Source organism: Staurois parvus, unplaced genomic scaffold (assembly GCF_062004578.1).
Source record: "Staurois parvus isolate SC_StPar_1 unplaced genomic scaffold, SC_StPar_1.0 ptg000139l, whole genome shotgun sequence".
NCBI lineage: Eukaryota > Metazoa > Chordata > Amphibia > Anura > Ranidae > Staurois > Staurois parvus.
This window is the reverse complement of record NW_028317935.1, coordinates 3,247,924-3,260,797: the sequence shown is the minus strand read 5'-3', so window position 1 is coordinate 3,260,797 and position 12,874 is coordinate 3,247,924.

Below are 12,874 nucleotides of genomic sequence, written 5' to 3'. Positions count from 1 at the left end.
TCATTGGGACAACACCATTAAAAATGTATACAAAGGAGGTATATGACTCCTTAAAGGTTATCAATAATGTTTCCGAGTGCTTTGCAGTTGTCAATGAGGGCAATATCTTTCATATACGTTGGGAATGCAAGAGCCTTCTGGTATAGTGTATTCTCTCATCTCTAGAGTAACTGGGATCCTAACATGCCCTTCACCACATTAGCATTATTGAGTATAAAAAATAGACAGGTTCCCGATTCAATTCAGGACTATTGTATCACATACAACTACCTATTACCAATAGATGGAAAGAACTCACTGCTCCCAATATCTCGAAAGTATGTCCAATGCAATTATGAGCAATTTCTAGCTTACAGAGCCCTGAATAATCAATCGTTCTATGTCAAGTGGTCAGCACGGTTACAAATTGGTAATGTTACTGGAATGTAAAGCTTTTAAGATCCCTGACTATACTTTTGGATGTGACTACATGGTTGGCGTATGCTGATATTGATTTGTAGATGTTTGTTTCCTTATTCACTGAAATGTTTTATGTGAAAAGTTGTAATACATTTTCTAACTCTCTGTCATGGATGGCAAGTTGTATGCTTGGATAGTCCTTACTGGATTGATTATACACTACTGTTTTGGTAAGACGGTGCTTTGTGATGGCATCCACTAATAAAAATAATTGAACCATAAAATGTATTTAGTGGCACACAAAGTGTTGTTGTTGTCTGTGCAATTTATTACACATTTTGTTAAGCCACTTGACGCACGCAGTATTTGCACAAAGTAAGTCACAAACTATAAGTCTAAGCACACAGTCTACCAAGTCAGTGATTAAACTTATAACACCTCTTTTATTGCAGGGATATGGTGTATACATTGTTTTACATACAGCATAGGATCCCCTTCAAGCAGCAATTTGTCCCCCTTGTTGATGAATACATCAGCATTCCCATGGCAATAAGGATAGTCTAAGTCTAAGCACACAAACAGCCTGCCATGTATGCAAATAATTCTATAACACCTCTTCTATTGCAGGGATAGGGTGTATACATTGGTTAACACATAGGATAGGCTCACCTTGGAAAAGCAACTTATCTCTACATTGATAAGGACAGTGGCTTCCTTCCCAAAACCCTGACCAGGTGGTTATAGGGGTATGTGGATGGGGGGCTTCTTGAAATCTGGAAGCCTCCATGTAAATATGTAGTACCTGTACGCAATCACAAAATATAAATGGATTGTCACTTAATGAACAAAAAACACATTAAAGAAACTGCAGAAAAGTCCCATGATGTAAATCCATCATCAATCACATTGTCTAGTGATGCATATCAAAATGAATGGGGCCTGCCAAACCTCAGAAATAATTAAAAACCCTGACAGGCTGACATGTCACTCTCTCACCCTGAATGACAGCTTCCTGAGCTGTAATCTGGAGTGTTAACCACTTGCCCTCCAGAGGATTTACTCCCCTTCCTGACCAGGCCATTTTTTGCAATACAGCACTGCATTACTGTAGCCCCCCTGGCGGTATTCCCGAGTGTAGCTCGGGGTAAAGTTTCAGCACCACAAGCGGTAACCCCGAGCTACACTCGGGCTTACCATGCGGCGCTGCTCCGGGATTCCTCGATCACTTACCTTGTCCTGCTCTCCCGCAATGTCCCTCCTGCAGTGTCCCCGGAAATGTAATCCGGTGGATTCCGTCCCCTGCGAGCGTCGGGATGTATGGGGGACGGAATGGCGGGAAATTTGAAAATTACAAAAAGTTACATTCACTAAAATCACATAGTAAAACATTACTGTATCAAACCATTTCACATACATTTTGTCCCTAGTGCTTTGTCCTGTGCCCTGCCTACATTTTTACTGTTCTTTCTGCCTGGAAACTGAGAAATGTCCATGGCGTCCAAAAAGCATCCCTTTAGGTCAAAAGCGGTTTTAGACCAGCTAGAGAACAGCGATAGTAAATTAGAACTACTTGCAGAATTGAGTGATAATGATTCGTGGGGAAATTCGTCATCAGACACTGAAAACGATTCTGGCGCTATATTTCAAATTTCAGTGTTTTTGGTTTGATTATAATATTGAATTAAATTTATTATTATTATATTATTATTTGTTATGATTATTTATTAAATTATAATTTATGATTTCGCCTTTCAAATTTTAACATACCCGGGATGTTTACTAGAGTCTTGTTCGCACAGATTTTAGTGAGTTATTCCTAAAAATTACAGGCCGACAACATAAAATGCCAAATTTCCATGCAAAATAATGGTACCGCTTTCAGCACCAAAAATCTGAAATAATCATGCTGCCAGGGAGGTTAACTGACAATTGCACAGTCATGCAACACTGCGCTATAAAAAAATTAAAAAAAATTTGAGTAAAACAATTTTGAGAAAAAAACAATATTTTTGACTTTTTGCTAGAGATGAGCGAAGAAATGAAAAATTCGATTCGACTGATTCGGCGAATTCGTGGACAATATTCGATTCGAGTCGAATAAATTCGCTGTGAATTTAACTTAAAAAAGGGTGTTTCTAGGCTTCAGAGAGACTTAATATTAGTGCAGAACACTGTACCTTTAATTTAAATGCCCTTGGAGTCTGCTGGGGAAGAGAAATAATACTGTCAGTCAGTATGACATGCAGATGAGTGCCGTCGATCTTAGAATCACCGCACACTTCACTCATTTGGGCAGTCACGGGGCCAAAACCAGAGTGTGGAGCCACAGTGTGGCGGTGGAGGCAGCAGCAATGGGAGGCCATACAGCACCCTATGACAAAAATGGAAACCACCAGCAGTGTGAGGAGACCTGAAAGTGGCACATGGCAGAGTGTGGCGATAGAGACAGCAGCAATGGGAGGCCGTACAGGGACCCATGACACACTCTGGACCTGGCAGCAGCATGAGGAGGCGGTACAGGGGCCCATGACAGATTACGGGCCTGGCAGCAGCATGAGGAGTCGGTACAGGGGCCCATGGCAGATTACGGGCCTGGCAGCAGCAATGGGAGGCCGTACAGGGACCCATGACACACTCTGGACCTGGCAGCAGCATGGGGAGGCGGTACAGGGGCCCATGACAGATTACGGGCCTGGCAGCAGCATGAGGAGTCGGTACGGGGGCCCATGACACACTCTGGACCTGGCAGCAGCATGAGGAGGCGGTACAGGGGCGCATGACAGATTACGAGCCTGGCAGCAGCAACTTGGACAGGAGGACGTTCAGCTTCTGCACCGTCGGGTGCGTGCTCGCAAACTGTTGTCTCTTGGAAACGGATTCCAAGAAAGACTGCTGACGGAATCCGTGAAGAGGAGTAGCAGGAGAAGGAGCATCTGAACGAGCGGAATATGCCAACAAGCGACAACAGTGGCCCATGACAGATTACGGGCCTGGCAGCAGCATGAGGAGTCGGTACGGGGGCCCATGGCAGATTACGGGCCTGGCAGCAGCTATGGGAGGCCCGTAATCTGCCAGCACCCTATGACAAAAAATGGAACCCACCAGCAGTGTGAGGAGACCTGAAAGTGGCACATGGCAGAGTGTGGCGATGGAGACAGCAGCAATGGGAGGCCGTACAGGGACCCATGAGAGACTCTGGACCTGGCAGCAGCATGAGGAGGCGGTATAGGGGCCCATGGCAGATTAGGGGCCTGGCAGCAGCTATGGGAGGCCCGTAATCTGCCAGCACCCTATGACAAAAAATGGAACACACCAGCAGTGTGAGGAGACCTGAAAGTGGCACATGGCAGAGTGTGGCGATGGAGGCAGCAGCAATGGGAGGCCGTACAGGGACCCATGAGAGACTCTGGACTTGGCAGCAGCATGAGGAGGCGGTATAGGGGCCCATGGCAGATTAGGGGCCTGGCAGCAGCTATGGGAGGCCCGTAATCTGCCAGCACCCTATGACAAAAAATGGAACACACCAGCAGTGTGAGGAGACCTGAAAGTGGCACATGTTTGGGGCATGATTCATGGCGGATTTAGTCAGTTGTGTCAGGAACTGGTGGTTTGAAATCCAGACTAATCCACGCCTGATTCATTTTCACAAACGTGAGTCTCTCCACACTTTGGGTGGACAGTCGTGTCCTCCGCGGAGTTGCAATACCTCCTGCCGCACTAAACACGCGCTCCGATGCCACGCTACTGGCCGGGCATGACAGCCTTTCAAGGGCAAATTCAGCTAGTTGGGGCCAAAGGTCAAGTTTCGTTGCCCAGTAGTCAAGGGGATTGTCTACCTCGGTTGGCAGGGTGCTGTCCAAGTAGGCCTAAGCCTGTTGTTTGAGGTCCTGCTCCAGGTCCACCTGATGCTGCTGCTGCTGCTGCGGCTGGTTAGTAGTTTCCTCACTGCGCTGGTGAAGAAAGCTACTCATCATCGACTGCAGACTGAGGCAGCCGCTGCTGGTGGAGCTGCCACTGCTCCTACCACCCCACCCCTCCCCTGCTGCCATGGCAGCGGAACACGAGCGCACAGGGCCCACAGTGTCTGAGGATGGACGTTGGCGCAGACAGGCAGAGACCAGCTGACTACATAGGTGTTTTTTATAGTACGTTATTTTGGCCTCCCTCTCAGCAGGTGTGAAAAAGGCCACCATTTTTGAACGGTAGCGAGGGTCCAACAAGGTGGACAGCCAAAAGTCATCCCTCTGTCTGATGGTTATTATTCGGCTGTCGCTACGCAAGCAACCGAGCATGCTATGGGCCATTTGTGCCAAGGAATGCGAGGGACTCCCTGCCTCCATCTCCACAGCATACTGCCACGGTGCGTCTAGGTCCTCTGTCTCCTCTTCCTCCTCCTCTACCAGATGCTCCTGCTCCTCCACTCCTGTCCGCTGAGTGGAAAAACCACCCATTTCACTCAATAATTCCTGAGCACCAATGTCCTCCTCTACCTCCTCCTCTTCTTCCAGTCCTGCCCCCACAGGGGCCATGTGGCGTTGAGATCTGTGCGCCACGTCTACCGCACCCTGACCAGCCATTGTTAACAGCATTTGTTCCAGGACGTGCAACAGAGGAATGACGTCGTTCATCCCATAGTCCTGCCGACTCACGAATAGCGTGGCCTCCTCAAAGGGCCTGAGCAAGCGCAGGTGTCACGCATGAGCTGCCAATGGCTGACATCTAAGTTACACAGGGAGTACCTTTATCTGCTTTTAACATCAGGAAATCTGTGATGGCCTTTTGCTGTTCGTAAAGGCGGTCTAACATATGTAGGGTTGAATTCCACCTTGTTGCAACGTCACAGCATGAGGAGTCGGTATAGGGGCCCATGGCAGATTAGGGGCCTGGCAGCAGTTATGGGAGGCCCATAATCTGCCAGCACCCTATGACAAAAAATGGAACACACCAGCAGTGTGAGGAGACCTGAAAGTGGCACATGGCAGAGTGTGGCGATGGAGACAGCAGCAATGGGAGGCCGTACAGGGACCCATGAGAGACTCTGGACCTGGCAGCAGCATGAGGAGGCGGTATATAGGGGCCTACGGCAGATTAGGGGCCTGGCAGCAGCTATAGGAGGCCCGTAATCTGCCAGCACCCTATGTCAAAAAATTCAACACACCAGCAGTGTGTGAGGAGACCTGAAAGTGGCACATGGCAGAGTGTGGCGATGGAGACAGCAGCAATGGGAGGCCGTACAGGGACCCATGACAGACTCTGGACTTGGCAGCAGCATGAGGAGGCGGTATATAGGGGCTTATGGCAGATTAGGGGCCTGGCAGCAGCTATGTGAGGCCCGTAATCTGCCAGCACCCTATGTCAAAAAATTCAACACACCAGCAGTGTGAGGAGACCTGAAAGTGGCACATGGCAGAGTGTGGCGATGGAGACAGCAGCAATGGGAGGCCGTACAGGGACCCATGACAGACTCTGAACTTGGCAGCAGCATGAGGAGGCGGTATATAGGGGCCCATGGCAGATTAGGGGCCTGGCAGCAGCTATAGGAGGCCCGTAATCTGCCAGCACCCTATGTCAAAAAATTCAACACACCAGCAGTGTGAGGAGACCTGAAAGTGGCACATGGCAGAGTGTGGCGATGGAGACAGCAGCAATGGGAGGCCGTACAGGGACCCATGAGAGACTCTGGACCTGGCAGCAGCAGGAGGAGGTGGTATATAGGGGCCCATGGCAGATTAGGGGCCTGGCAGCAGCTATGTGAGGCCCGTAATCTGCCTGCACCCTATGTCAAAAAATTTAACACACCAGCAGTGTGAAGAGACCTGAAAGTGGCACATGGCAGCAGAGTGTGGCGATGGAGACAGCAGCAATGGGAGGCCGTACAGGGACCATGACAGACTCTGGACTTGGCAGCAGCATGAGGAGGCGGTATATAGGGGCCTATGGCAGATTAGGGGCCTGGCAGCAGCTATGTGAGGCCCGTAATCTGCCTGCACCCTATGTCAAAAAATTTAACACACCAGCAGTGTGAAGAGACCTGAAAGTGGCACATGGCAGCAGAGTGTGGCGATGGAGACAGCAGCAATGGGAGGCCGTACAGGGACCATGACAGACTCTGGACTTGGCAGCAGCATGAGGAGGCGGTATATAGGGGCCCATGGCAGATTAGGGGCCTGGCAGCAGCTATGTGAGGCCCGTAATCTGCCTGCACCCTATGTCAAAAAATTTAACACACCAGCAGTGTGAAGAGACCTGAAAGTGGCACATGGCAGCAGAGTGTGGCGATGGAGACAGCAGCAATGGGAGGCCGTACAGGGACCATGACAGACTCTGGACTTGGCAGCAGCATGAGGAGGCGGTATATAGGGGCCCATGGCAGATTAGGGGCCTGGCAGCAGCTATGTGAGGCCCGTAATCTGCCTGCACCCTATGTCAAAAAATTAAACACACCAGCAGTGTGAAGAGACCTGAAAGTGGCACATGGCATGAGAGACTCTGGACCTGGCAGCAGCAGGAGGAGGCGGTATAGGGGCCCATGGCTGATTAGGGGCCTGGCAGCAGCTATGTGAGGCCCGTTATCTTGCAGCACCCTATGTCAAAAAATTTAACACACCAGCAGTGTGAAGAGACCTGAAAGTGGCACATGGCAGCAGAGTGTGGCGATGGAGACAGCAGCAATGGGAGGCCGTACAGGGACCCATGAGAGACTCTGGACCTGGCAGCAGCAGGAGGAGGTGGTATATAGGGGCCCATGGCAGATTAGGGGCCTGGCAGCAGCTATGTGAGGCCCGTAATCTGCCTGCACCCTATGTCAAAAAATTTAACACACCAGCAGTGTGAAGAGACCTGAAAGTGGCACATGGCAGCAGAGTGTGGCGATGGAGACAGCAGCAATGGGAGGCCGTACAGGGACCATGACAGACTCTGGACTTGGCAGCAGCATGAGGAGGCGGTATATAGGGGCCCATGGCAGATTAGGGGCCTGGCAGCAGCTATGTGAGGCCCGTAATCTGCCTGCACCCTATGTCAAAAAATTAAACACACCAGCAGTGTGAAGAGACCTGAAAGTGGCACATGGCAGAGTGTGGCGATGGAGACAGCAGCAATGGGAGGCCGTACAGGGACCATGACAGACTCTGGACTTGGCAGCAGCATGAGGAGGCGGTATATAGGGGCCCATGGCAGATTAGGGGCCTGGCAGCAGCTATGTGAGGCCCGTAATCTGCCTGCACCCTATGTCAAAAAATTTAACACACCAGCAGTGTGAAGAGACCTGAAAGTGGCACATGGCAGCAGAGTGTGGCGATGGAGACAGCAGCAATGGGAGGCCGTACAGGGACCATGACAGACTCTGGACTTGGCAGCAGCATGAGGAGGCGGTATATAGGGGCCCATGGCAGATTAGGGGCCTGGCAGCAGCTATGTGAGGCCCGTAATCTGCCTGCACCCTATGTCAAAAAATTTAACACACCAGCAGTGTGAAGAGACCTGAAAGTGGCACATGGCAGCAGAGTGTGGCGATGGAGACAGCAGCAATGGGAGGCCGTACAGGGACCATGACAGACTCTGGACTTGGCAGCAGCATGAGGAGGCGGTATATAGGGGCCCATGGCAGATTAGGGGCCTGGCAGCAGCTATGTGAGGCCCGTAATCTGCCTGCACCCTATGTCAAAAAATTAAACACACCAGCAGTGTGAAGAGACCTGAAAGTGGCACATGGCAGCAGAGTGTGGCGATGGAGACAGCAGCAATGGGAGGCCGTACAGGGACCATGACAGACTCTGGACTTGGCAGCAGCATGAGGAGGCGGTATATAGGGGCCCATGGCAGATTAGGGGCCTGGCAGCAGCTATGTGAGGCCCGTAATCTGCCTGCACCCTATGTCAAAAAATTTAACACACCAGCAGTGTGAAGAGACCTGAAAGTGGCACATGGCAGAGTGTGGCGATGGAGACAGCAGCAATGGGAGGCCGTACAGGGACCATGACAGACTCTGGACTTGGCAGCAGCATGAGGAGGCGGTATATAGGGGCCCATGGCAGATTAGGGGCCTGGCAGCAGCTATGTGAGGCCCGTAATCTGCCTGCACCCTATGTCAAAAAATTTAACACACCAGCAGTGTGAAGAGACCTGAAAGTGGCACATGGCAGCAGAGTGTGGCGATGGAGACAGCAGCAATGGGAGGCCGTACAGGGACCATGACAGACTCTGGACTTGGCAGCAGCATGAGGAGGCGGTATATAGGGGCCCATGGCAGATTAGGGGCCTGGCAGCAGCTATGTGAGGCCCGTAATCTGCCTGCACCCTATGTCAAAAAATTTAACACACCAGCAGTGTGAAGAGACCTGAAAGTGGCACATGGCAGCAGAGTGTGGCGATGGAGACAGCAGCAATGGGAGGCCGTACAGGGACCATGACAGACTCTGGACTTGGCAGCAGCATGAGGAGGCGGTATATAGGGGCCCATGGCAGATTAGGGGCCTGGCAGCAGCTATGTGAGGCCCGTAATCTGCCTGCACCCTATGTCAAAAAATTAAACACACCAGCAGTGTGAAGAGACCTGAAAGTGGCACATGGCAGCAGAGTGTGGCGATGGAGACAGCAGCAATGGGAGGCCGTACAGGGACCATGACAGACTCTGGACTTGGCAGCAGCATGAGGAGGCGGTATATAGGGGCCCATGGCAGATTAGGGGCCTGGCAGCAGCTATGTGAGGCCCGTAATCTGCCTGCACCCTATGTCAAAAAATTTAACACACCAGCAGTGTGAAGAGACCTGAAAGTGGCACATGGCAGCAGAGTGTGGCGATGGAGACAGCAGCAATGGGAGGCCGTACAGGGACCATGACAGACTCTGGACTTGGCAGCAGCATGAGGAGGCGGTATATAGGGGCCCATGGCAGATTAGGGGCCTGGCAGCAGCTATGTGAGGCCCGTAATCTGCCTGCACCCTATGTCAAAAAATTTAACACACCAGCAGTGTGAAGAGACCTGAAAGTGGCACATGGCAGCAGAGTGTGGCGATGGAGAAAGCAGCAATGGGAGGCCGTACAGGGACCCATGAGAGACTCTGGACCTGGCAGCAGCATGAGGAGGCGGTATATAGGGGCCTATGGCAGATTAGGGGCCTGGCAGCAGCTATGTGAGGCCCGTAATCTGCCTGCACCCTATGTCAAAAAATTTAACACACCAGCAGTGTGAAGAGACCTGAAAGTGGCACATGGCATGAGAGACTCTGGACCTGGCAGCAGCAGGAGGAGGCGGTATAGGGGCCCATGGCTGATTAGGGGCCTGGCAGCAGCTATGTGAGGCCCGTTATCTTGCAGCACCCTATGTCAAAAAATTTAACACACCAGCAGTGTGAAGAGACCTGAAAGTGGCACATGGCAGCAGAGTGTGGCGATGGAGACAGCAGCAATGGGAGGCCGTACAGGGACCCATGAGAGACTCTGGACCTGGCAGCAGCAGGAGGAGGTGGTATATAGGGGCCCATGGCAGATTAGGGGCCTGGCAGCAGCTATGTGAGGCCCGTAATCTGCCTGCACCCTATGTCAAAAAATTTAACACACCAGCAGTGTGAAGAGACCTGAAAGTGGCACATGGCAGCAGAGTGTGGCGATGGAGACAGCAGCAATGGGAGGCCGTACAGGGACCCATGAGAGACTCTGGACCTGGCAGCAGCAGGAGGAGGTGGTATATAGGGGCCTATGGCAGATTAGGGGCCTGGCAGCAGCTATAGGAGGCCCGTAATCTGCCAGCACCCTATGTCAAAAAATTCAACACACCAGCAGTGTGAGGAGACCTGAAAGTGGCACATGTTTGAGGCATGATTCATGGCGGATTTAGTCAGTTGTGTCAGGAACTGGTGGTTTGAAATCCAGACTAATCCACGCCTGATTCATTTTCACAAACGTGAGTCTCTCCACACTTTGGGTGGACAGTCGTGTCCTCCGCGGAGTTACAATACCTCCTGCCGCACTAAACACGCGCTCCGATGCCACGCTACTGGCCGGGCATGACAGCCTTTCAAGGGCAAATTCAGCTAGTTGGGGCCAAAGGTCAAGTTTCGTTGCCCAGTAGTCAAGGGGATTGTCTACCTCGGTTGGCAGGGTGCTGTCCAAGTAGGCCCAAGCCTGTTGTTTGAGCTCCTGCTCCAGGTCCACCTGATGCTGCTGCTGCTGCTGCGGCTGGTTAGTAGTTTCCTCACTGCGCTGGTGAAGAAAGCTACTCATCATCGACTGCAGACTGAGGCAGCCGCTGCTGGTGGAGCTGCCACTGCTCCTACCACCCCACCCCTCCCCTGCTGCCATGCCAGCGGAACGCGAGCGCACAGGGCCCACAGTGTCTGAGGATGGACGATGGCGCACAAAGGCAGAGACCAACTGACTACATAGGTGGTTTTTATAGTACGTAATTTTGGCCTCCCTCTCAGCAGGTGTGAAAAAGGCCACCATTTTGGACCGGTAGCGAGGGTCCAACAAGGTGGACAGCCAAAAGTCATCCCTCTGTCTGATGGTTATTATTCGGCTGTCGCTACGCAAGCAACCGAGCATGCTATGGGCCATTTGTGCCAAGGAATGCGAGGGACTCCCTGCCTCCATCTCCACAGCATACTGCCACGGTGCGTCTGGGTCCTCTGTCTCCTCCTCCTCCTCCTCTACCAGATGCTCCTGCTCCTCCACTCCTGTCCGCTGAGTGGAAAAACCACCCATTTCACTCAATAATTCCTGAGCACAAATGTCCTCCTCTACCTCCTCCTCTTCTTCCTGTCCTGCCCCCACAGGGGTCATGTGGCGTTGAGATCTGTGCGCCACGTCTACCGCACCCTGACCAGCCATTGTTAACAGCATTTGTTCCAGGACGTGCAACAGAGGAATGACGTCGTTCATCCCATAGTCCTGCCGACTCACGAATAGCGTGGCCTCCTCAAAGGGCCTGAGCAAGCGGCAGGTGTCACGCATGAGCTGCCAATGGCTGACATCTAAGTTACACAGGGGAGTACCTTTATCCGCTTGTAACATCAGGAAATCGGTGATGGCCTTTCGCTGCTCGTAAAGGCGGTCTAACATGTGTAGGGTTGAATTCCACCTTGTTGCAACGTCGCAGATCAGGCGATGCTGTGGAATTCCGTTCTGCCGCTGCAGCTCAATGAGGGTGTTCTTTGCGGTGTAGGAATGGCTGAAATGCATGCACAGTTTACGTGACATTTTAAGGATGTCTTGCAGTGGGATGGTGGATTTTAGGAACCGCTTGACAACCAGATTGAACACGTGAGCCATGCATGGCGCATGGCACAACCTTCCTTGACGCAGAGCAGACACCATGTTCTTTCCGTTGTCAGTCAACATGGTTCCGATTTTTAGTTTGCGCGGAGACAGCCATCTGTCGATTTCTCTGTTCATTACACTCAGCAGTTCCTCCCCTGTGTGACTACGTTCGCCAAGGCATACCAGGTGCAGCACAGCGTGACACCGTTGCGCCCTGCACATGTGATATGCCGGTCGGGTAATGGGACTTGGCACGGGGGTGGCGGCTGAGGACACGGCGGAAAAAGAGGTGGTAGAGGCGGACATGCTTGCTGGACCAAGGACGTGCAAACGTGGAGGCAAAAGCGTCGTGACCTGTCCAAGTTGCTGGTGCGGCTGTGCCGGCACCACGTTCACCCAGTGGGCCGTAAATGACATGTACTGTCCCTGACCGTAGTTACAGCTCCACACGTCGGCGCTGCCGTGCACTTTGGCAGAGACCGACATGCTCAAAGACTGGCCCACCATCTCTTCTACATGTGAATGCAGGGCTGGCACTGCCTTTTGGGCAAAGAAATGACGGCTTGGCACTCTCCACCGCGGCGCGGCACAAGCCATCATTTCTCGGAAAGGTGCTGAGTCCACCAGTTGGAAAGGGAGGGACTGCAGCACCAGCAACTTGGACAGGAGGACGTTCAGCTTTTGCACCGTCGGGTGCGTGCTCGCAAACTGTTGTCTCTTGGATACGGATTCCAAGAAAGACTGTTGACGGAATCCGAGAAGAGGAGTAGCAGGAGAAGGAGCATCTGAACGAGCGGAAGATGCCAATGAGCGACAACTCCCCTCAGCAGAGGTGTTGGAGCCTTGACTGGCTGATAGAGGGCGATTGACGACGTCGGGTGACGGAGCAAGTAACGGAGCGGGTGATGGAGCGGGGGCTGGGGCAGGCAGAACCGCCGTATGTTTATCACGGTTTTCCCAGGCCACCGAATGGTGACGCTGCATATGCTGACGCAACGCTGTAGTCCCAACATGGGCCCCCTGGCCACGCTTGCATTTCTGGCCACATAGTCGACATACGGCTACGTTTACTTCCTCGGGCGGCTTGAGGAAAAATTGCCACACCACCGAGTAGGAAACTTTGCCCCCGCTACTCTTCACTGGCTGACTGCTACTTCCTCCGTGCGCACCGGCACCACTACTGGCCGTGGTGGTAGGCTGCAGTGGAGCTGGTGC